The sequence below is a fragment of the Opisthocomus hoazin genome, chromosome W (genome assembly GCF_030867145.1).
Source record: "Opisthocomus hoazin isolate bOpiHoa1 chromosome W, bOpiHoa1.hap1, whole genome shotgun sequence".
Lineage (NCBI taxonomy): Eukaryota > Metazoa > Chordata > Aves > Opisthocomiformes > Opisthocomidae > Opisthocomus > Opisthocomus hoazin.
The window spans coordinates 21,087,305-21,111,249 of NC_134453.1; the positions used below are offsets into that span (position 1 = coordinate 21,087,305).

A 23,945-nucleotide genomic window follows, 5' to 3' on the forward strand; every position below is an offset into this window, starting at 1 on the left:
ATCAAGATCAACATCTCCTGCAGACTGTGGGTACGGTCCGCACCAGATACATCAGCCGTGAGCTCCGGATGCAGCAAGTGACCGCCCATCACCACACATCACCTCTCCTGCCACGGAAGACCATTACGACAGATGGAGCCCAAAGTCATGGATTAAATGAACTCAGCGGACACTTTAGAGTGATGATCCATAGACTAAGGGAATGATATCTGGAGACAGGAGAAGTGGTGGTGATTCAACTGGACAATGGGGGACCTGGGCATGACGTAGATGGTATAGAATAAGGGGTGGATCATGTCCTGGGTTTTGGCCAGGACAGGGTTAATTTGCACCGGAATCCAGGAAGGGGCACAGCCGGGCGGGCTGACCCAACCCCAACCTGGTCAAACAGAGCAGGGTATTCCATACCAGGTGCCGTCATGCTGGGTTCCGGAGGGGGGGAGCAGGGCGGTGGGAACTCTCTCACGGCTCGGGAGCGCGGGCGCCAGTCCGGTCTGGGAGAACGGCTCTGTGGGTCGTGCAGTTTGTGTTGTGTTTTCTCCTTATCTGTATCGTTGTTGTTACTGTTCCCTTTGTTTGCTGTTCTGTTAAACTGCCCTTATCCCAACCCACCAGTTTCTGCCTGTTTCTTTCCTCCGCACCCCGGCAGGGGGAGGGGTGGCCGTGTGGCGCTTTTGGTGCCGGCCACAGCCAAACCATAACACCAGCACTCAACTTAAGACAGTTCACTCAGCTCTCCGTGGATGTGTGTGCACGATGCTCGAGAGCAGATTTCTCATAACACTAAGCCACCGCCACATGGATACTGTGTAATTTATATAGTGTTCCTTTTTAAATGCTGCCCTAAAGCTGACTCACTGGCATACAATTCTACCTAAGGCACATTTCTGGGAGTGGAGCTAGCTCTTTGTCAGATGATTCATAAATCAGGCCTGGTAACAATCTCGAAGATTAGAACCCTGGTAAGAGAACTGCAGTGTGAAACAAAAGAATAAAGGATTAAACTAATGCTGTTTTAACTGGTTTTTCATAAACAAACGAAGGTTTAAAAATAGACTGCTGCTACTGAGTGCTCAAGAGGCTGCATATACAAACTATCCAAGACTGAGTAAAAATTACAAGTATATGTGTTAAAACAAAGGTTTGTGGAGCATCCTTTGCAACCTTGAAAAGCAACATTTTTCATAGCAAATAAGAAGCAAGACTTTACATTTAGACACAGGTTTTTGCATTGCAATGCTTAATGCACATATTCTGCCTCTTTCAAATGAAAGGTAACTACCAACTATGGGTTAGCTCACAAGCCTGCACACAGGCTTCCAGAAACATTCACCAGCTGCACTGGAACCCCACAAAAAAAAAAACACAAAAAAACCAAAAAACAACACAGTCCTCAAAAATAAATTCATTAGCCTACAGATAAAGGCACATAAGGTTGGCTGTACTTAGCCTTCTAAAACCTAATTTCTTTCTCATAGTGAAACCACTTCTCAAGTGTGCAGCGATTTAAAGCCTACAATTCTCTCTAAAAATTAGAGGGGACATATTTTTATTACTATCTGTTCCTAAAAAATTTAAGCCACTCGCTCTTAACATTTTTCATTATTCTTTCAACAAAACTAGTAGCAGAAATCAATGCTAAGATAGCCATGCTTTATTTCCTTTTCTCTCTGCCATATATTAACTTGCAGAAGACTACCCTACTGACGATAGTCATACAGACGTACCACCTTTTTCTAAGATTGTGAGTTTAACAAGTTTTCCCAATTTACCTCTCCATTTCTGTTACTCAGAGGAAATGTATTCTGTGCTTCCTCCGCTGGTTCACGCCATTCTATATAAACAGACCTCTTCTCAAGAAATGTTGGTCTGTTGTTCTACTGTTATCAATATCAATCATTTTGGTGAAGCCACTGAAGGCAAAGGGCTCTGGAGCAGATGAACCCTTCCTGAAGTGGCAAAACCACACTGGCAAGGCAGCAAAAGCCCCAGCCCACCTGCTACACCCCCCCCAGCAGGAAAGAGGGAGCTGCTAAGGAGCAGCAGCTCTGACTCAGCATGGGCGGGGTCGAGTGTGACAGCAGCCAAACACCCTCACATATAAGAGCAGCCCCCAGGGAGCACAAGTGACCAGGCCTGGTAAACAGGGTGCAGTGCAGCAGTTTGCATGGCAATTCATGCAGGCAGGGTGTGCAGGGAAGGCAAACGGCCGGGACGCATTCCCCTCCTGGCAACCTGACTAGTGGACATCGCCCTCCCAGGAGACGTTCTAGCTATGGTTTCCACCCACAGGAAAGCCATTGCCAGAAGGAGCATGGCAACCCAGATGGAGGTCCCACACAAACACACAGCTGTCCAGGTTTCTGGCTGCAGGGAGTGCCTGAGCCTGGCACTCATACCAGAGGACAGCAGAGACAACAGCTGTGTTCACTGCAACCAGGTAAATGGTCTGCTCAGCCTGGTGGCAGAGCTGAAAAAGGAAGTGGAGAGGTTGAGGAGCATCCAGGAGTGTGAGAGGGAGATCGACTGGTGGAGCTGCACCCTGCCCTCCCCGAGGCCAAGACAGCAGGAGGAAGCTCCACAAGAAGCAGAGGACCCCTTACCCTCTTGCCACCCAGCAGAAAGAGGAGACCTAACAGACAGGGAGGAACAGAAACAGATCCCTGCTTGGGGTGGCAGGCGAATCCCCTCCCGGCCTCCCTCACCTCCCCAGTTGCCCTTAAGCAGGGCTCTGGAATGTGAGGGCCAGGCAAATGAGGATGCGGGTGAAGGTCCATCCGGAGGGTTGCCTAGGACAAGTCAGTCAGCCCCACACATTATGACTGCCTTTGCTAAGAAAAAACGGAGGGTAACTGTCATAGGTGATTGCCTTCTGAAGGGAACAGAAGGCCTGATATGTCAACCGGACCCATCCCACAGGGAAGTCTGCTGCCTCCCTGGGGCCAGGGTTAGGGATGTTGCTACGAAACTCCCTGGTCTGGTGCAAGCCCTCTGATTATTACCCCCTCTTGGTAGTGCAGGTTGGCAGTGATGAGATCACAAAGAGAAGTCCCAAGGACATCAAAAGGGACTTCAGGGCACTGGGGCGACTGGTTGAAGGATCAGGGGCACAGGTGGTGTTTTCCTCAATCCCATCAGTGGCAGGGAAGAGCACTGAAAGGGGCAGGAAAACTCACCTGGTTAACAGGTGGCTCAGAGACTGGTGCCATCGGTGGAATTTTGGTTTCTTTGATCACGGGGAGGTTTACACAGCACCAGGCCTGCTGGCGACAGACAGAGTCCAGCTGTCTCAAAGGAGAAAAAGGATTCTTGGCCACGAGCTGGCGGGGCACATTAAGAGGGCTTTAAACTAGGTTCGAAGGGGGAAGGGGGCATCACCGAGCTCACTAGGGATGAGCCCAGGCGTAGCATGCCAGTGTCAGGGGTGAGATCGACAGCCCAGCTCAAGTGCATCTACACCAATGCATGTAGCACGGGCAATAAACAGAAGGAGCTGGAAGCCACTGTACAGCAGGACAGCTATGACTTGGTCACCATCACAGAAACGTGGTGGGACAGCTCGCGTGACTGGCATGCTATCATGGAAGGCTACACACTCTTTAGGAAAGACAGGCAAAAAGGCGAGGTGGTGGAGTTGCTCTGTATGTGAGGAAGCAACTGGAATGTATCAAGCTCTGCCTGGGGGCAGATGAAGAACAAGTCGAAAGCTTATGGGTTAGAACTAAGGGACAGGCTCATAAGGGTGACATTGTTGTGGGTGTGTACTACAGGACACCTGACCAGGAGGAGGAAGTTGATGAGGCCTTCTACAGGCAGCTGAAAGCAGCCTCACAGTCACAGGCCCTGGTTCTCATGGGGGACTTCAACCACCCTGACATCAGCTGGGAAGACCACACAGCCAGGCACATGCAGTCCTGGAGGTTCCTACAGAACATCGATGACAACTTTCTGATGCAAGTGGTGGAGGAACCAACAAGGAGAGGTGCTCTTCTGGACCCTGCACTAACAAACAAGGAGGGACTGGTTGAGGATGTGAAGGCTGGAGGTAGACTCGGCTGCAGCGACCATGAAATGGTGAACTTCAGGATCCTGCGTGGAGGAAGCAGGGCGATAAGTAGGCAGGGGAGTCCAAGAGAGCTGGTCACTGTTTAAACATCACTTTCTCCATGCTCAAGATCGGTGCATCCCCCTGAGAAAGAAATCTAGCAAAGGAGGCAGGAGACCCGCATGGATGAGCAAGGAGCTTCTAGCAGAGATCAGGTGGAAGAGAAAGGTCCATGGAATGTGGAAAGAGGGACAGGTCACTAGGGAAGATACAGGAATGCTGTCAGAGCATGCAGGGAAGCAACGAGGAAGGCCAAGGCCCACCTGGAATTGAATCTGGCAAGGGATGTCAAGGACAACAAGAAGGGCTTCTTCAAGTACATCAGCAGCAAACGGAAGACTAGGGATAATGTGGGGCCGCTGCTGAATGAGGCGGGTGTCCCGGTGACGGAGGATGCAGAGAAGGCAGAGTTGCTGAATGCCTTCTTTGCTTCAGTCTTCAGTGCCAAGGCCAGCCCTCAGGAATCCCAGGCCCCGGAGGTAAGAGAGGAAGCCTGCAGAAAGGATGATCTTCCCTTGGTCGAGGAGGACTGCGTGAGGGATCGCTTAAGCAGTCTGGACACCCACAAATCCACTGGCCCCGATGGAATGCACCCACGAGTGCTGAGGGAGCTGGCGGATGTCATTGCTGAGCCACTCTCCATCATCTCTGAAAGGTCCTGGAGGACAGGAGAGGTGCCCGAGGACTGGAGGAAATCCAATGTCACTCCAGCCTTCAAAAAGGGCAAGAAGGAGGACCCAGGGAACTACAGGCCGGTCAGCCTCACCTCCATCCTGGGAAAGATGATGGAGTAGCTCATTCTGGATGTCATCATTAAACAAGTGGAGGAAAAGAAGGTTATCAGGAGTAGTCAGCATGGATTCACCAAAGGGAAATCATGCCTGACCAATCTGATAGCTTTCTACGATGGCATGACTGGCTGGGTAGATGAGGGGAGAGCAGTGGATGTTGTCTATCTTAACTTCAGCAAGGCTTTTGACACTGTCTCCCATAACATCCTCCTAGGGAAGCTCAGGAAGTGTGGGCTAGATGAGTGGACAGTGAGGTGGATTGAGAACTGGCTGAATGGCAGAGCTCAGAGGGTTGTCATCAGCAGCACAGAGTCTAGGTGGAGGCCTGTAACTAGTGGTGTCCCTCAGGGGTCAGTACTCAGCCCAGTCTTGTTTAACTTATTCACCAATGACCTGGATGAAGAGTTAGAGTGTACCCTCACAAAGTTTGCTGCTGACACAAAGCTGGGAGGAGTGGCTGATACACCGGAAGGCTGCGCTGCCATTCAGCTGGACAGGCTGGAGAGTTGGGCAGAGAGGAACCTGATGAAATTCAACAAGGACAAGTGCAGGGTCCTGCACCTGGGGCGGAACAACCTCATGCACCAGTACAGGCTCGGGGCAGACCTGCTGCAGAGCAGCTCTGTGCAGAGGGACATGAGTGTCCTGGTGGACGACAGGTTAACCATGAGCCAGCAGTGTGCCCTGGTTGCCAAGAAGGCCAATGGGATCCTGGGGTGCATTAGGAGGAGTGTGGCCAGCAGGTCGAGGGAGGTTCTCCTCCCCCTCTACACTGCCCTAGTGAGGCCCCATCTGGAGTACTGTGTCCAGTTCTGGGCTCCCCAGTTCAAGAAAGATGAGGAGCTACTGGAGAGAGTCCAGTGGAAGGCTACAAAGATGATGAGGGGACTGGAATATCTCTCCTACGAGGAAAGGCTGAGGGAGCTGGGCTTCTTTAGCCTGAAGAAGAGAAGGCTGAGAGGGGACCTTATAAATGCTTATAAATATCTGAAGGGTGGGTGTCAGGAGGATGGGGCCAGACTCTTTTCAGTGGTGCCCAGTGACAGGACAAGGGGCAACAGGCACAAACTGAAGCACAGGAAGTTCCACCTGAACGTGAGGAAGAACTTCTTCCCTCTGAGGGTGACGGAGCACTGGAACAGCTTGCCCAGAGAGGTTGTGGATTCTCCTTCTCTGGAGATATTCAAGACCCGCCTGGATAAGGTCCTGTGCAGCCTGTTCTAGGTGACACTGCTTCGGCAGGGGGGTTGGACTAGATGACCCACAGAGGTCCCTTCCAACTCCTAACATTCTGTGATTCTGTGAATAAAGTAATGCTCACAGAAAAGCTACAGTTTAAATTGTTTGAGCATAACAGTAACAAATACATCCTGTTTTTCAGAGCATAGATTTTTCTTTTTATTTAGAACATTCATCTGAAATAGCCTGTAAATAATCAAACATTGTGTTATTCGCTAATAGCTTCAACTGGCAGATCAGGACAAGTGCAACGTAACTTGGAAGTAGTGAAGTCATCTCAGCAGTGCAGTATTCATTTGAGAAGGGCTTGTGCGCTCTCCTGCAAAACTCAAAGCCGGTCCAGCACGGAACAGGCACACATGAACACCCTGTACCTCACTATTGCTGTTGTTTGGAAATCTTGACACAGCAATGAGTGCTGTAGGACACAGGTTGCATTTCCAGGAGCCTTTAAGTCCATCCTGCAGTCCACTGCTGCTGTAAAGAGGTAGAGCTGCCTGCCTGCTGGGGCAGTTAGCATCTATCAAGTCCTTCTGTAATTCAGCTTTCCCAGAGGAAAGCTGTGCAGCTTATCATAGGGCTAGCTAGCTGAATGAGATTAGAGTCAGGGTCCAGAAGTAGAGCAGGGGAAGCATCTTATTCAACAGACAGCAGGGACAGACCTGGACCAAGGGAAAGCATTGGAGGATTCACCTGATCTTGCAAAACACCACTCCAAAATTGCACAACCCTTGCCATCAGGAGGACAGACACTCTGCAGATAAGAGAACTGTTTCATCAGGTTCTGTGTGCTTGACAAAACAGTTCTGTTCCTTCCTACTAACAGTACTGCCTACCTAACCGATGCTACAACTGCCCGGGCTGTCTTGCAGGTACTTCGGTAGCTCATGCAGCGACTCGCCAGCATCTCCCCATCTCTCACAGCTATCCAAAAGCTCAAGTCACTGAGCTAGAAGCAGTATGGATTTGTGACAGCCATTTAACAAAGATGAGTTAAGAGATATTAAGCGACGCTAAAGTTTTAAAGTATTTTATGAGCAGACCTTTTTACACATCTTTGCCACAGGAAATAAACAAAACTGACCCTCAGGTCAGTTCAAATACTTTAATTCAATACCAGTGCTGTGTCTTTGCTTTAAGCCAGTATCTTCCCGGCACAGGACAGTAACATACCCATTTTATGGTCTAGCCAACTGAAGAATCAGGTGACATGCCTGAATTCTACAGAAAGGCTGGAAATGAGCTGTAAGCCAACCAAACCCTGACCTCAAGTCATTTTCTCATCCACAAGCCACTAATGTTATTCATTTGTTCCTTAATAATTAAAGCTAGTAGTATAAAATCTAAATATTGCAACATGAATTTGCAATATGTGTATTACTGAAAAAGAAATGGTATCATTACACTAAGGGTAAAGTCACACTGCATTCAAATTATGAAAATTTTAGTAACAGTAATATACCAACTGCTGTTGGAATGTTCATGACACCAAACCCTTGATCACTTTTTTGACCATTAATAAGAGGCGCCAATAGATTTCAGCATCTACCAGACTGATAACAATCAATACTGTTGTCCTTACATGTCCAAATTGCTCCTAACGAAGGAAGCACTCATGACACTGGTCTGTCATGACCTAAGGACTCAGTAAGGAACAGGTATAGCTGCACTGGAAAGAACCTGCTACCTTCACACCAAAAAAAACTCACCTGTGCCACCAAACCATACGCAAGAAGAGCACAGCTAAGTCACACATCTAACCTTGGAGTTGGCATCCTTACAAATTCTAACACTCTGCTCCCTAGTTGACATTTCCCAAGAAACTCATGCAACAAAAAAGTTAAATTCTCATAAGATGCAACAGCACAAACGTCTGTGGACACAGGCAGAATTAGAGGGACTGTGACATGGTCTGTTATGGAAGGAGAATGAAACTTAGTAAAAAAAACAGAACAGTGGAGGAGAGAGTTAATTTAGAATAAGCTTTTGAAAAACAACAAATGAAAAAATAGTATGAAATATATAGAGGTTGGTTCTACAAATAAACAAAAGCTACTTCAGTGTCCTGGGTTCGGCCAGGAGAGGGTTAATTTTCATCAGGAGCCAGGAGGGAACACAGCTGGGCAGCCTGATCCAACCTGGCCAAACAGAACAGGGTATTCTATACCATGTGCCATCATGCTGGGTTCCGGTGGGGGGTAGCTGGGCAGAGGGAAGAAGTCATAGCTCGGGAGCCGCCAGCGGCAGGCGGTGAGAGTTGCTCTCTGCGTTCTGCTATTTTGTTTTGTGTATTCTCCTTATCAGTATCCTTGTTGTTCCTGTTCCCTTTGTTTGCTGTTCTTCTTAAACTGCCCTTATCCCGACCCACCAGTTTTTGCCTGTTTTCTTTCCATTCTCCTCCCCACACCAGTGGGGGGAGAGGGGCGGCAGAGCAGCTGCATGGCCCTTCTGTTGCCGACCACAGCCAAACTACAACATTAAATTTGGCGCCCAAGCGTGAGGCAGGGATAAAAGCAGGGCTGAGCAGAGGGTGTTAAAACAGCTTTCTTAGATTTCGTTATTTGCATTTACTGTGTCAGTTAAACAGTCGCTGGTAAAAAATGTTTCTGACTTTGATCAAGTGGCTGTGGTATGTAAACCCGTACCTGCTGTATGTGTTCCCTGTGCTGATGTTCATTACCTCTGGGAAAAGGATCAGGATGACAATCTTGCTGTACTGTATAATATCAACTTATGACATGGTAACATCACTGGACATGAAATTAGGCTTGTATTTGCATGGGGCACTGCGGTCATTTCCATACCTCGGATACTATCTCTCTGAATTTACTAATAATCTAACCCAGCCTGTGGGGAAAACCGGAGGGGATAGTTTCCCCCATTCTTTCACCCCTCTTCTCTCCTTCAGGCTAGTCCTAACAGCTTTTGAGAATTTTGAATACCCGTGGGATGCTCAGACCAGCGTGTTTCTATTGTTCTGCCTCCTGAACGGGTTTCAGGTCTTGTTTAGGGTTCATCAAGTAGTTAACAATATTGTGCAGAGACCTGCCCCGGGGCTGGACAACTATGAGTGGCTGGATGTATGGGACAGCATGGGCAAGTACCTAAGGCAGTGGGCAACCCCTGTGTTTTTGAATCTCACCCCTGAACAAGTGCAAAAACACGACAAACTTGTAAAACATCTGCAAAAAGTGTGCTGCCACCCTGGGAACTCGAGAGAGACACAAATCACCTCAATGTGCTGGGGTCTGGCCCACGCCTACCGAGCTGCCCTGTTCAACACCATTCAGTGCCCTAAAGGGGAAAGGGGGGAAACAAAGCGGCAGGCACTGCGACTGGTGCTGCCCCCCCACCCGGCCCTGCAGCCCCTCCAGCCCAGCAGGCAGTCACAGCCCCCCCGACTGGCACCACCGCTGCTGCTGCCGCCACGACCGCAGGGGCTGCCCTGGTTTCCCCAGCAGGCACGGCAGCTGCTTCAGCAGCAGGCATCACAGCTGAGCCCAAAAAACAACCTGTGCCGGTAGCAGTCACCCCTGTAAAACTAAAGAAACACGCAAAGAGAGCAGATTGCTCCGGGAGGGATGACGATGAGCCAGGGTCATCACAGGAGACAGAGATCATCACCCAGTCCCTGTCCCTGAGTGAGCTGCAAGACATGCACAAAGATTTCAGCCGCCACCCAGGCGAACACATTGTCACCTGGCTGCTGTGGTGCTGGGATAATGGGGCCAGCAGCTCAGAATTAGAGGGCAAGGAAGCCAAGCAGCTGGGATCCCTGGCCAGGGATGGGGGCATTGACAAGGCCATTGGGAAAAAGGAACAAGTCCTCAGCCTCTGGAGGAGACTTCTGTCAGGCATGAGGGAGAGGTACCCCTTCAGTGACGATTTTGTGTGCTATCCTGGCAAGTGGACCAATATGGAAAGGGGTATTCAGTACTTGAGGGAATTAGCTGTGCGGGAGCTGGTTTACTATGAACCAGACAATGACCAGGTACCATACCAGGTGCCGTCATGCTGGGTTCCGGAGGTGGGGAGCTGGGGGGCAGGAACTCACTCGCGGCTTGGGAGCGCGCATCGGCGGCCGGTCCGGGAGAGCGGCTCTCTGGGTTGTGCGGTTTGTGTTGTGTATTCCCCTTATCTGTATCGTTGTTGTTACTATTCCCTTTGCTTGCTGTTCTGTTAAATTGCCCTTATCCCGACCCACCAGTTTCTGCCTGTTTCTTTCCATTCTCCTCCACACCCCGGCGGGGGGAGGGGCGGCCCCGTGGTGCTTTTGTTGCTAGCCGCAACCAAACCATTACATTAAATTTGGCGCCCAAGCATGGGGCGGGGATAACGGCAGGGCTGAGCAGCGGGTGTTGAAACAGCTGTCTTAGATTTTGTAAAATTTTGTTATACGCATTTTTCTGTGTTAGTTAAATAGTCGCTGGTAAAAAATGTTTCTGACTTTGATCAAATGTCTCTGCAACGTAAACCCTTACTTGCTGTATGTGTTCGCCACCGTGCTGTTTATTACCTCAGAGAAAAAGATCAGGATTATGATTTTGCTGTACTGTATGATATCAACTTATGACATAATAACATCACTGTGCATGAAATTAGGCTTGTATTTGCATGCGGCACTGCGGTCATTTCCATACCTCCGATCCTATGTCGTAGAATTTGTTAATAATCAAACCCAGTCTGTGGGGAAAACCAAAGGGGATACCTTCCCCCACTCTTTCGCCCCCCCCTCTCTCCTTCAGGCTGGTCCTAACGGCTTTTGAGAATTTCGAGTACCCGTGGGATGCTCAGGGCAGCACTCTCCTATTGTTCTGCCTCCTGAATGGGTTGCAGGTTTTGTTTAGGGTTAAACAAGTAGTTAACAATATTGTGCAGAGACCTGCCCCGGGGCTGGACAACTATGAGTGGCTGGGTGTGTGGGACAGCATGGGCAAGTACCTAGGGCAGTGGGCAACCCCTGTGTTTTTGAAACTCACCCCTGAACAAGTACAGAATCCCCACAATCTAGTAAAATATCTGCAAAAAGTGTGCTGCCACCCTGGGAACTCGAGAGAGACACAAATCACTGCAACTTGCTGGGGTCTGGCCCACGCCTACGGAGCCCTGTTCAACCTGATTCAGTGCACTAAAGGGGAAAGGGGGGAAACGAAGTGGCAGGCACTGCGACTGGCGCTGCCCCCCCCACCCGGCCCTGCAGCCCCTCCAGCCCAGGAGGCAGTCACAGCCCCCCCGACTGGCACCACCGCTGCTGCAGCCACTGGCGTGGTCCCGGTTTCCCCGGCAGGCACAGCAGTTGATGCAGCTCCAGCTCCAGCAGCAGGCATCACAGCTGAACCCAATGACCAACCTGTGCTGGTAGCAGTCGCCCCTGTAAAACTAAAGAAAAACACAAAGAGAGCAGATTGCTCCGGGAGGGATGACAATGAACCAGGGTCATCACAGGAGACAGAGACAGAGATCATCACCCAGTCCCTGTCCCTGAGTGAGCTGTCAGACATGTGGAAAGATTTCAGCCGCCACCATGGTTAACACATTGTCACCTGGCTGCTGTGGTGCTGGGATAATGGGGCCAGCAGCTCGGAATTAGAGGGCAAGGAAGCCAAGCAGCTGGGATCCCTGGCCAGGGATGGGGGCATTGACAAGGCCATTGGGAAAAAGGAACAAGTCCTCAGCCTCTGGAGGAGACTTCTCTCAGGCATGAGGGAGAGGTACCCCTTCAGTGACGATTTTGTGTGCTATCCTGGCAAGTGGACCAATATGGAAAGGGGTATTCAGTACTTGAGGGAATTAGCTGTGCGGGAGCTGGTTTACTATGAACCAGACAATGACCAGGTACCCACAGACCCAGATGAAGTCCAGTGCACACCATCTATGTGGAGGAAGTTTGTGCGGAACGCACCATCCTCATATGCCAACTCACTGGCAGTTATAAACTGGAAAGGTAAAGAGGCACCAACAGTGGATGAGGTGGCTGTCAGACTCCAGCAATATGAGGAAAGTCTCTCTTCCTCCCTTGTCTCAGCTGTGGAGAAACTGGCCCGGGAGGTCCAGCAAATCAAAGAGAATAGGTCCTACTCCCCACCTGTACGGGCCAGCATCTCAGCTATTAGGGGCAAGCGTTCCTCTGCTCAGGAGAGGGAATACAGAGGCTACACACCATGGGGCACCCTGTGGTTTTACCTGCGTGACCACAGAGAGGACATGAGGAAGGGGGATGGAAAACCCACCTCAAGCCTAGAGGCACGAGTGCGTGAGTTACGAGGTAAAACAATCACCAAAGGGGATTCTGGTAGGAAAAATGCCACTCCAGTTTCCAGCAGCCAGCTCTCCAGGCCAGGTAGACTGTTTGATCTTGATTCTGATCCTCTGGAAGGGACCTCCAAGTCATTTTTACAGCAGGTGAGCAGCAAATTCTCTGACCAGGATTAGAGGGGCCCTGCCTCCAGCCAGGTGGAGGAAAGGGACAACCGCATTTATTGGACCGTGTGGATTCGGTGGCCTGGCATGTCAGATCCACAAGAGTAGAAAGCTCTAGTGGGCACTGGTGCACAGTGTACTTTAATGCCATCAGCTTTCAAAGGGTCAGAGTCCATTTGCATTTCTGGAGTGACAGGGGGTCCCAAGAGCTGAGTGCATTGGAGGCTGAAGTGAGCCTCACTGGGAAGGAGTGGCAGAAGCACCCCATTGTGACTGGCCCCGAGGCTCCGTGCATCCTTAGTACACACTGTCTCAGGAGAGAGTATTTCAAAGACCCAAAAGGGTATCGGTGGGCTTTTGGCATAGCTGCTGTGAAGACGGAAGAAATTAAACAGCTGTCCATTTTGCCTGGTCTCTCGGAGGATCCTTCCATTGTGGGGTTGCTGAGGGTGGAAGAACAACAGGTGCCAATCGCGACCACAACAGTGCACTGGCGACAGTATCGCACCAACCGAGACTCCCTTCTCCCCATTCATCAGCTGATCCACCAGCTGGAGAGTCAAGGAGTGATCAGCAAAACTCACTCACCCTTTAACAGTCCCATATGGCCAGTGAGAAAATCTGCTGGAGAGTGGAGACTGACAATAGACTACCGTGGCCTGAATGAAGTCACACCACCTCTGAGTGCTGCCGTGCCAGACATGCTAGAACTTCAAGATCAGCTCGAGTCAAAGGCAGCCAAGTGGTATGCTACAACTGACATTGCTAATGCATTCTTCTCCATCCCTTTGGCAGCACAGTGCAGGCCACAGTTTGCTTTCACCTGGAGGGGCATCCAGTACACATGGAACACAGTCCCACCATTTGCCATGGACTAATCCAGACTGCACTGGAAAAGGGTGAAGCTCCGGAACATCACAGAATCACAGAATAGTAGGGGTTGGAAGGGACCTCTGTGGGTCATCTAGTCCAACCCTCCTGCCGAAGCAGGGTCACCTACAGCAGGCCGCACAGGACCCCGTCCAGGCGGGTCTTGAATATCTCCAGAGAAGGAGACTCCACAACCTCCCTGGGCAGCCTGTTCCAGTGCTCCGTCAACCTCAGAGGGAAGAAGTTCTTCCTCATGTTCAGCTGGAACTTCCTGTACTTCAGTTTGTGCCCATTGCCCCTTGTCCTGTCACTGGGCACCACTGAAAAGAGCTTGGCCCCATCCTCCTGACACCCACCCTTCAGATATTTGTAAGCATTTATAAGGTCCCCTCACAGCCTTCTCTTCTTCAGGCTGAACAAGCCCAGTTCCCTCAACCTCTCCTCGTAGGGGAGATGTTCCAGTCCCCTCACCATCCTCGTAGCCCTCCGCTGGACTCTCTCCAGTAGCTCTTCATCTTTCTTGAACTGGGGAGCCGAGAACTGGACACAGTACTCTAGATGAGGCCTCACCAGGGCAGTGTAGAGTGGAAGGAGAACCTCCCTCGTCCTGCTGGCCACACTCTTCTTAATGCACCCCAGGATCCCATTGGCTTTCTTGGCAGCCAGGCCACACTGTTGGCTCATGGTTAACCTGTCGTCCAGCAGGACACCCAGGTCCCTCTCCACAGAGCTGCTCTCCAGCAGGTCTGCCCCAAGCCTGTACTGGTGCATGAGGTTGGTCCTCCCCAGGTGCAGGACCCTGCATTTGCCTTTGTTGAACCTCATCAGGTTCCTTTCTGCCCAGCTTTCCAGCCTGTCCAGGTCACGCTGAATGGCAGCACAGCCTTCTGGTGTATCTACCACACCTCCCAGTTTGGTGTCATCAGCAAACGTGCTTAGGGTACATTCTAAATCTTCATCCAGGTCGTTGATGAAGAAGTTAAACAAGACTGGGCCCAGTACTGACCCCTGGGGGACACCACTTGTTACCAGCCTCCAACTAGACTCAGCGCCGCTGATGACAACCCTCTGAGTTCTGCCATTCAGCCAGTTCTCTATCCACTTCACCGACCACTCATCCAGCCCCCACTTCCTGAGCTTCCCTAGGAGGATATCATGGGAGACTGTGTCGAAAGCCTTGCTGAAGTCGAGGTAGACAACATCCACGGCTCTCCCTTCATCCACCCAGCCAGTCATGTCATTGTAGAAAGCTATCAGATTGGTCAGGCATGATTTCCCTTTGGTGAATCCATGCTGACTACTCCTGATAACCTTCTTTTCTTCCACTTGCTTCATGAAGGCCTCCAGGATAAGCTGCTCCATCACCTTTCCCGGGATGGAGGTGAGGCTGACCGGCCTGTAGTTCCCTGGGTCCTCCTTCTTGCCCTTTTTGAACATTGGAGTGACATTGGCCTTTCTCCAGTCCTTGGGCACCTCTCCTGTTCTCCAGGACCTCTCAAAGATGATGGAGAGTGGCTCAGCAATGACATCCGCCAGCTCCCTCAGCACTCGTGGGTGCATTCCATCGGGGCCCATGGATTTGTGGACGTGCAGATCGCTTAAGTGATGTCTCACACAGTCGTCCTCGACCAAGGGAAAGTCATCTTCTCTGTAGGCTTCTTCTCTTACCTCCGGGGCCTGGGATTCCTGAGGGCCAGTCTTAGCACTGAAGACTGAAGCAAAGGCGGCATTCAGTAGCTCTGCCTTCACCGCATCCTCCGTCACCAGGACACCCGCCTCATTCAGCAGCGGCCCCATGTTGCCCCTAGCCTTCCTTTTGCTGCTGATGTAGTTGAAGAAGCCCTTCTTGTTGTTTTTGACATCCCTTGCCAGCTTCAATTCCAGGTGAGCCTTGGCCTTCCTCGTCGCATCCCTGCATGCTCTCACCACGTTTCTGTACTCTTCCCAAGTGGCCTGTCCCTCTTTCCACATTCCATAGACCTTTCCCTTCTGCCTGATCTCTGCTAGAAGCTCCTTGTTTAACCATGCAGGTCTCCTGCCTCCTTTGCTAAATTTCTTTCTCAGGGGGATGCATTGCTCCTGTGCATGGAAGAAGTGTTGTTTAAAGAGCGACCAGCACTCATGGACCCCCCTGCCTTCGAGAGCCCTGGCCCACAGGATTCCTCCCAGTAGCTCCTTGAAGAGGCCAAAGTCAGCCCTCCTGAGGTCCAGGGTTTTGATCCTGCTTATCGCCCTGCTTCCTTCACACAGGATCCTGAACTCAACCATTTCACGGTCACTGCAGCCAAGTCTACCTCCAACCTTCACATCCTCAACCAGTCCCTCCTTGTTTGTTAACACAAGGTCCAGCAGAGCGCCTTTCCTTGTTGGTTCCTCCACCACTTGCATCAGAAAGTTATCATCGATGCTCTGTAGGAACCTCCTGGATTGCGCCTGCCTAGCTGTGCGGTCATCCCAGCTGATGTCAGGGTGGTTGAAGTCCCCCATGAGAACCAGGGCCTGTGACTGTGAGGCTGCTTGCAGCTGCCTGTAGAAGGCCTCATCAACTTCCTCCTCCTGGTCAGGTGGCCTGTAGTACACACCCACCGTAATGTCACCCTTATGAGCCTGTCCCTTAATTCTAACCCACAAGCTTTCAACTTGTTCCTCATTTGCCCCCAGGCCAAGCTCAATGCATTCCAGTTGCATCTGCAGTACATTGATGACATCATTGTATGGGGTGACACAGCGGAGGAAGTTTTTGAGAAAGGGGAGAAAATAGTTCAGACCCTCCTGAAAGCCGGTTTCGCCATTAAGCGAAGTAAAGTCAAGGGACCTGCGCAAGAGATCCAGTTTTTGGGGATAAAATGGCAGGATGGGCGTTGACAAATCCCAATGGACATCATCAACAAAATAGCAGCTATGTCTCCACCAAGCAGCAAAAAGGAAGCACAGGCCTTCCTGGGTGTTGTGGGTTTTTGGAGGATGCACATCCCAAATTACAGCCAGACTGTAAGTCTTCTGTACAACGTGACCCGGAAGAAGAATGATTTTGAATGGGGCCCTGAGCAACGACAGGCATTTGAACAAATTAAAGGGGAGATAGTTCATGCCATAGCCCTTGGTCCAGTCCGGTCAGGGCAAGATGTTAAAAACATGCCCTACACTGCAGCCGGGGAGAATGGCCCAACCTGGAGTCTCTGGCAGAAAGCACCAGGGGAGACCCGAGGTCGACCCCTGGGGTTTTGGAGTCGGGGATACAAAGGATCCAAAAAAAAAAAAAAAAAGCTTTCAGACTAAGTCCTAAGAGCTTTTAAGCTGCTGTCTTGAAGACCAAATATCACAAAGCACGACATTTCGTACTATGGCTGAAGCCTATACACTATTCTGTTACATAAATCAATTTGAGCATTCAAGAGACAGACTACATGGTCAAATTAATATAAAATCCTCAATATTTATATTTAAAAATAGTATTAGGTTGGATCATTCTGAATCTAAAGCTGACTCACTGCATGACCATGGGCATGTTACTTGACCTCTCTGTGTATTCAGTAATGCATCTGCAGCAGTGTAACAGCAACACCTCAGCGACTGAGTGGCATCTCATTTTCAGTCCTGAATGAGTAACTGATGTGTGCCTGAACTGCAGCAAGTCATATCCGTGGAAAAATTACTGTACTGTACAGGCTCTATTCAGGCTGATCAGACACGTGAAGAGGGAACGCTAATAAGTGTGAACGGGCAATCACAAGTTTAAATTCTAACCCTTAGCTGTAACACTAAGTGACAAGGTATCGGTCACTCCGGTCTAGCTCAGAGATGTACTCTGTCATGATAAAGGCTGCTGCAGAGGCTAATATTTACACTACATGCACCTTTTCATTTACAGAATCTTTCACCAAGTTTTCTTTTTGCTCAGAATCACGTAACTGTAGAAGTTACATTCTAGACCTCAAGTTGCAGACTCAGAACTGCATTATGCATTAAAAACCTGGAACAAAGAGGTGACAAAGACAACACAAATCACCACGAAAATCATACTAAGTTCCCTGCAATATTATTTGCTGCCACAGATTCCGCTGTCATAACAGTTCAGCTGCTCCTGAGTTACAGTGCTAAAGTTAAAGGCACAAGTGTCAGTTCCCTGCTGAACTTCGATTAACATACTGGAAAACTGAGACAAAAGCGGTTTCCTTGCCATGTAAGCCTCAGGTTCTCTCAGAACTGTAATTGCAGTGACACACGCTGTACCTCACAACTTTATCTCAGAGCTCCTTCCCAGCACTACGCCTGTCCCCCTCTCCCACTTCTGCTTCTTTTCTGGTTCCCCATTGCTACCGATAATGTTCAAGCCAGCAAAGATTTTTTCAAGTTTTCATACTTCTTTTCCAGAGTGTTGTTCCGAGGTGCGAGTTATACGCTTGCAATTACAGTATTTAATCTTTCACTCTGATCTAGTAAATGTGTTATTAAATCTGCTTCTCAGTTTCTGTCAATGTTTACAGTTCTGCAAATCATTTAGTCAACTGCAGATAAAAACACAGAAGCAGAGATTGACGAATTTGGTCTATGGTCAAAAAGTATCATCAACACACTAACTTTGAAATGTGGTAGAAAATTAAACACAGGTTGCTTGAAACTGTTTACTCATTTGAAAAGTTTCCAAAGCTGTAAAGTATCTAGTGGTGACGTTTCAGTCAGAGGGTAACCAGAGAGTTGCAAACACTTGGTCTGCAGCCGCTTCACAGTGTGGTACATAAAAATCTGTTAATGAGACAGGAGTCTCTAAGTGAGATGTTGATATACAGGTGGGTCATAGAGGGCACACACATCCTTGGTGGAGCAGGGAGTTGATGTGATAATATACAAGAGACAGCAAAGAAAATAAAATCAAGGCAAGGCAAAGAAGCCTGCATTTTAAAGGTAAATACACAGCAAGGAGATGGGGGGTCAGGACAACCAAGGCAATTATTTCTTGTTGCTCCAATCAAGTTACACTAACTTATCTCCCTAACGCTCAGTGTTCAAAGCCCCTCATGATTCTCTATATTTACTCCTTGTTCATCCAGTCTTACCTCATTAATCCCCACCTCCTCCAGTATCAGCTGCCAGTTCGACCTGCCCATTTGTCAATCGCACACAAACATCCTTCCTACCTCTCTGCTATCAGTAAGAGTAGTGCTTGGTTTGTGTGTGTTGTGACCACTCCGTATCTACTGTTCTCAACTGCCTTCTGGTTGGCTTCAAGTTCCTTCCCTTTTCTCCTCCCTCCACAGTTTAATGTATCCACTCATTTCCCAGCTTGTCTGTGCACTTTAATTTCTACAAAGCAGGCAGCCTTCGTGCGCTTATCGAGCGCAAGCGTAGATGGCCAGGCTCTGCTGCAACACACATCACATGCTTGAACGTGTAAGACCACAGTCCTTTCCTCTTCTTGATTTCTCAGGAATTTCTCATCACACCTCTTCATGATTCCAACTAGCAATTAGGCTGAAGAGCAAACAGAAATAGTCGTCACATTGTAATTAAAAATTCAAGTGTTTAAAAATGAGTCAGAACTGTTATCCTTATACTTGAGCATAAATACCAGCTGCCCAAACTCACGTACTACCATCCATCACCCCCACCGTCCCTCCTCCTAATCCCCTAGACAAAACACCAGCATTACTGGTAGACCAGAACCACAGAAAGCAGTATTTTATTAGCTTTTAATAGCCATATAACCACCCCCTTTGGATCTTCTTTTGCCAGCACCAGACTCCTCTAGATCACTAGATGCGAGAAATACTCAGAAAACGATACTTAAAAATGATTGCTGCTGGACAGCAGAATTCTCCGTACTTCATCTCACTGCTTTTGTATCATACACGTACATAGGAGGAGGATGTTTGGGTTTAGCACGACAAGCAACTTACTGTTCTCCTTACAGCTTGTTACAAACCTATTTGCTCCACAAAGGCAATGTTTCCCCCCCTCCAGGGCAACAGGGGAGGCTGCACTGTAGTGACTACCTGACTTTCAGCTCTCCTATCACAGAAACAGCAATTACAGGTATTAACTAGGGCAGGAGAACCACAAGATGAACACCTAGAAAGAGCACCATCCCCAGTTTCCACCTCAAGGTCAAACACTAAGTTTATTAATAGACTTAAACAAAGTAAGATACTTTAAGAGAAACATTTTAAATTTAACGTCTGTTTGCTGTTTTAAGGGGAGAGCTATTACTGTTTGTACTTAAAATTTTAGCTTGAAAACTGGAAACAGGCTAGCACTTGCCTATAAGTGAAACTATTATTTAGTCTTGTACATGACAAGTACCAGAGAAGACTTAAATAAAATCTATTTGGGGGAGGGGGAAGGGGAATTAAGATAATTTTACATTTTCAAAGAGATGCTCAAAGATTCAAAGATTTACTACTCATTCATTTTTAAAAGCCAGCATTACTTGCCAGTTAAAAAAAAACAACCAAAACCAAACAGGATTTACACTTACGCCATAGCATCTTTACACACAAGTTTTTTCAGCCTTTGAAACACTGTTAGGTACTTTGTGCTGGTTTAAAGTATGTAACTAGTTACAACGAAGACCCTGTTTAACTAAGTTATTGCAGTTATGGTTTCACAAAGGTACCTACAAACTTTAATACAAGTAGCCTTCTTCCACTGTTAACAAACTGAGACATACATACATACAATTAGATATTACTTAACAAAGGTGGAAGCTCTCCCTAGCAGCTACACATTATAAGCCTAAAAAAATCCCCACCAAGTCTTTCAAAAAGCAACCTTTTAAGTAGTTGTTCAATAACCTCAATGCAAAGAAAGTTACAATATTGGAACACAGGAAATAGTTAAAATATTACAAGTCTGCTCAGACTGCCTTTTCCCTTTTTAAAAAGGACAAGTAGTACAGTTAAATTTTATATTCTCCTCAGATGGCTGTGTCACTGAAAGCCGCATCTGCGATCCATTAGATGTTAGGAGCCCAAGGGGAACTCGGGCTAGATAAGCAACGACAGAATCACAGAATGGTAGGGGTTGGAAGGGACCTCTGTGGGTCATCTAGTCCAACCCTCCTGCCGAAGCAGGGTCACCTACAGTAGGTTGCAGAGGACCTTGTCCAGGCGGGTCTTGAATATCTCCAGAGAAGGAGAATCCACAACCTCCCTGAGCAGCCTGTTCCAGGGCTCCGTCACCCTCAGAGGGAAGAAATTCTTCCTCATGTTCAGACGGAACTTCCTGTGCTTCAGTTTGTGCCCATTGCCCCTTGTCCTGAACCAACTTGAACTTCTTTTTTCTCTACATAAAGAGATATATTCCTACATCATCCAAGGTAAACAATGAAGCAACACAAACAAAGAAATTATAGAGAAACGTAAAGCTAGAGCAATTACACGCCTTGTTTTTCACAGGGTTTTCCCCCCAACAGCCAAATCGGGTTACAGAAGTCCCGGGGAAGGCAGAAGCGGCCAGAAGTTGCTTCCAGGAGCCGCGGCAAGGCTTTCATCGAGATCAGAACAAAAAAAGCGGCGGCCAGGCTAGACTCCCGCCTTCCGGGCACCGCGTCGGGCCGCGACGTTGCTCGCCCCTTCCCGAACCCCCTCGGCCGCCGTGGGCAGGGCCTCTCCCCCCGCAGCCCGGATGAGACCAGGCCCCCGAGGCCAACCTGTGCCACAGAATCACAGAATCACAGAATAGTAGGGGTTGGAAGGGACCTCTGTGGGTCATCTAGTCCAACCCTCCTGCCAAAGCAGTGTCACCTACAGCAAGCTGCACAGGACCTTGTCCAAGGCCCCGCCGGCCCCGGTACCCGCTCCCCCGCGGAGCCCCGCCGCCTCCTGCCCGCGCGCAGCGGGGCTAACGGCAACGGCTCCGCCACCCGCCCGACACCCCCACGGCGAGACGGCCCCACTCACCTGAACGACACGGGGCCCCCCCTGGTCTCCGCCCCGGGGGGCAGCAGCTGGAGCATGGGCAGCCGGGAAGAGCCGGATCTCAGCCACGCCGCCACCGCGCCGCCCCCCACCAGGGAAAAACGTCACCGAAGGCCGCGGGGCTCCGCTGCGCGGCGTCACTTCCTCTCTCCGCCACCACCGGAGCAGCCGAGAGCCGCGCAGAGCGCCCGCCGTGCCCGACAGCGCCCCCCACGGCGCAGAGCCCCGCCCTCTTCCTTCCTCTCGTTTCCCCCCGCCCCACCCCGCGGCGCCTTGAGGGGAGTGGTGCGTAGGTGGGCTGTGACACCGACGGATCCGACGCCTACGGGTGTGCCCTCCACCCCTACACCCATAGGGTAGCCCCCCCCCCCCCCCGGGCAGCGCTAGGCCTAGCAGGGCCTCCGAAGGGCATCGCCTGAGGGGACGCGCCCGGCCTCGGCGCCGGTGGCTGTGGCGGAGGGCCGAGGGGGGAGAGGCCGATACCACCGTGCCCCGGCCTGCCCGCCGCAGAGGCAAGCTGAGGCGGCCGGTGGCATGCCGCTTGCTTTGCTTTCCCTGGGCGAAGCAGAAGCGTAAAAGCAAGTGTGGCAGCTGGAGCACACTCACAGGAGGGGAAGAGTGAAGGAGAAAGCAGAAGGAAACTGGGAAAGAAGAAGCAAGGAATACAGGAGCAGGGCTGAGCTCCGGAGAGAAGCAGGCGAAGGCAGCAGGAGCCTGGCACCACAAATGCCTCTTGCCAGTCTCTTGGCCAATGCTCGTTCTCCCTCCAAGGCCAATGCCAGTGGTCCTGCCTCGGTGCTACCAGAGACCTGAGGGCTCGGTGGGGGAAGCCACCTGTGCAATTAGGGCAATGTTATAATGCATACATTAGACATCATTCTGATGTTTCTTAATCATTTACTTTTGCAGCCCTGGGCATCTGCAGCTCAGCCTGGCTCTGGCTCCAGCTCCACAGCATCCCGCACTGCAGGCAGCTGCCCCAGCACAGCTGGAGCCCTGCACGAAGCTCACAGCGAGCATAACTGCTCTCGGCTTGCAGGCATTAATAGACTGGTGTCTCCAAAACTCAGGCTGGGAGCTCAGAGCAGCTGTTGTCATCTGAAGTGAGGCTGAAGCAGTAGAGGCTTCTCCAGGCATTCGTGTCATTCTCAGTTGAGTGATTATTTCATAACATACAACAGCTGAGGGGTCCAGCTGGCAGCCTCCCTCCAGGCTGCCGCACAGCTCCTTGCCACCCACTGTGACCTCCATGGAAACACTCAACAGTTGCCAGGGCAGAGGGTGAAGCCCAAAAAATCAAACATTTTCTCAGCAGGATCTCTGCAAAGTGTTCCTGCACCAGCATCCCATCCCTGTGCTGGAAAAGCTGGGCCGCCCCAAAACACCAACAGTGAGGAAGGACATCTCTACTTGCCCTGCAAGGCACTCTGCCCATGCAAATGCGTAACTGAAGAGCTGAGAAATCTTACTGGCATGGCAGTCCACTGGCTGCATAAGTCATTTATTTGACTTTCCCCTTTTCCATCAAAGGCTGACCTGTTGGACCTGACAACTGGCATCTGACTGATGTTGCATGTGCTGCAGATGGCTCAGCTGTGGCACATAGTTCGAATGCAGCTGCTGAGTATTTTTTTTCCTCCTTGCATTTCCAGTGCTAGGCAGCAACACGTGGCTATCTTTGGACAGCTTCCACTGTCTGTGTTCGGGCTCTTTGCCAACGAGCAGGACACAGCACATGCTGTGAAAGAGCAGCAGCTGGGGAGCGGTGCAGCTGCCACACAGGCACAGGGGGAGAACACCCCCCAGGTTTCACAACTGGTGCAGTGTTACATGATGAAGCGGTGCTAAAGGAGCACCACAGCCCCAGGAAAACCTCCCAAGACTTGAGTCACAGTTACATGTGTGCAATAAAAAGCCTTCATCTAATGTTAGCTGAGTAAGTCTTGAGGCTCTCATTGAAAAGCAGGGCTGGTAGCACCCTCAAACCCTCATCTAATCCATCCTTCTGTCCCAAAACACGATCAACACTCTCTCGCATTATAAACACTTAAGCAAAGCATTTCTGATCTGCTCTTAAAAGCCTCCAGTGATTAAGATTACTTAATTGTCAGGCCATGACCTCCAGTGCCATACAAGGGCTTTCCTGTTAAATCATTCTCTGCTGTCTACCCAGCTATGTTTCAACACTGTGACTTCTTTCCCCTTCCACAACAGGAAAGATCAGATTATGCTCTTTCTCTTTCCAGATTCAAAGACTACTCCCCTTGCCTTCTTTTGGTGTTTTTTTTTTTCATAAGCAGTAGCTATACCTGTAGTCATCCCCGCACTACTATGCCTGCTCTAGATTTCACATCAGTTACCTCCGAGGTAATTTCCCTTTAGCCAGTTTAATCCCCATGTACAAAAGCTATTTTTTCCACTCGCTCTTGACATCTTGATTTCTAGCCCAGAAGGAACTGAAGATAAACAGCCACAAAACTAAGGCAACTAACCTTCTCCTAACGTCTCTGTTTAAAACCCTGAAACTAAACAGCAACTCCCTCTGTCACCGAAATCAGGAGTAAAACTTCTTAACACCAATGTAGTATTAAAAAGCAGGCATTC

The 23,945-nt window shown here is 49.8% G+C and overlaps 1 protein-coding gene across 5 annotated transcripts in view; it reads right to left on the minus strand.

The window, feature by feature from the left end:
• The window catches only part of LOC142365620 (protein ARK2N-like), a 69,749-nt gene extending 48,272 nt beyond the window's left edge, over positions 1-21,477 (minus strand). For all 5 annotated transcript variants that reach the window (XM_075446575.1, XM_075446579.1, XM_075446576.1 and 2 more), the window contains exon 1: positions 21,324-21,477. The gene's annotated coding sequence lies outside the window, so the exon portion shown is untranslated. The remainder of the gene's footprint in view (positions 1-21,323) is intronic.
• Positions 21,478-23,945: the final 2,468 nt, after the last annotated feature.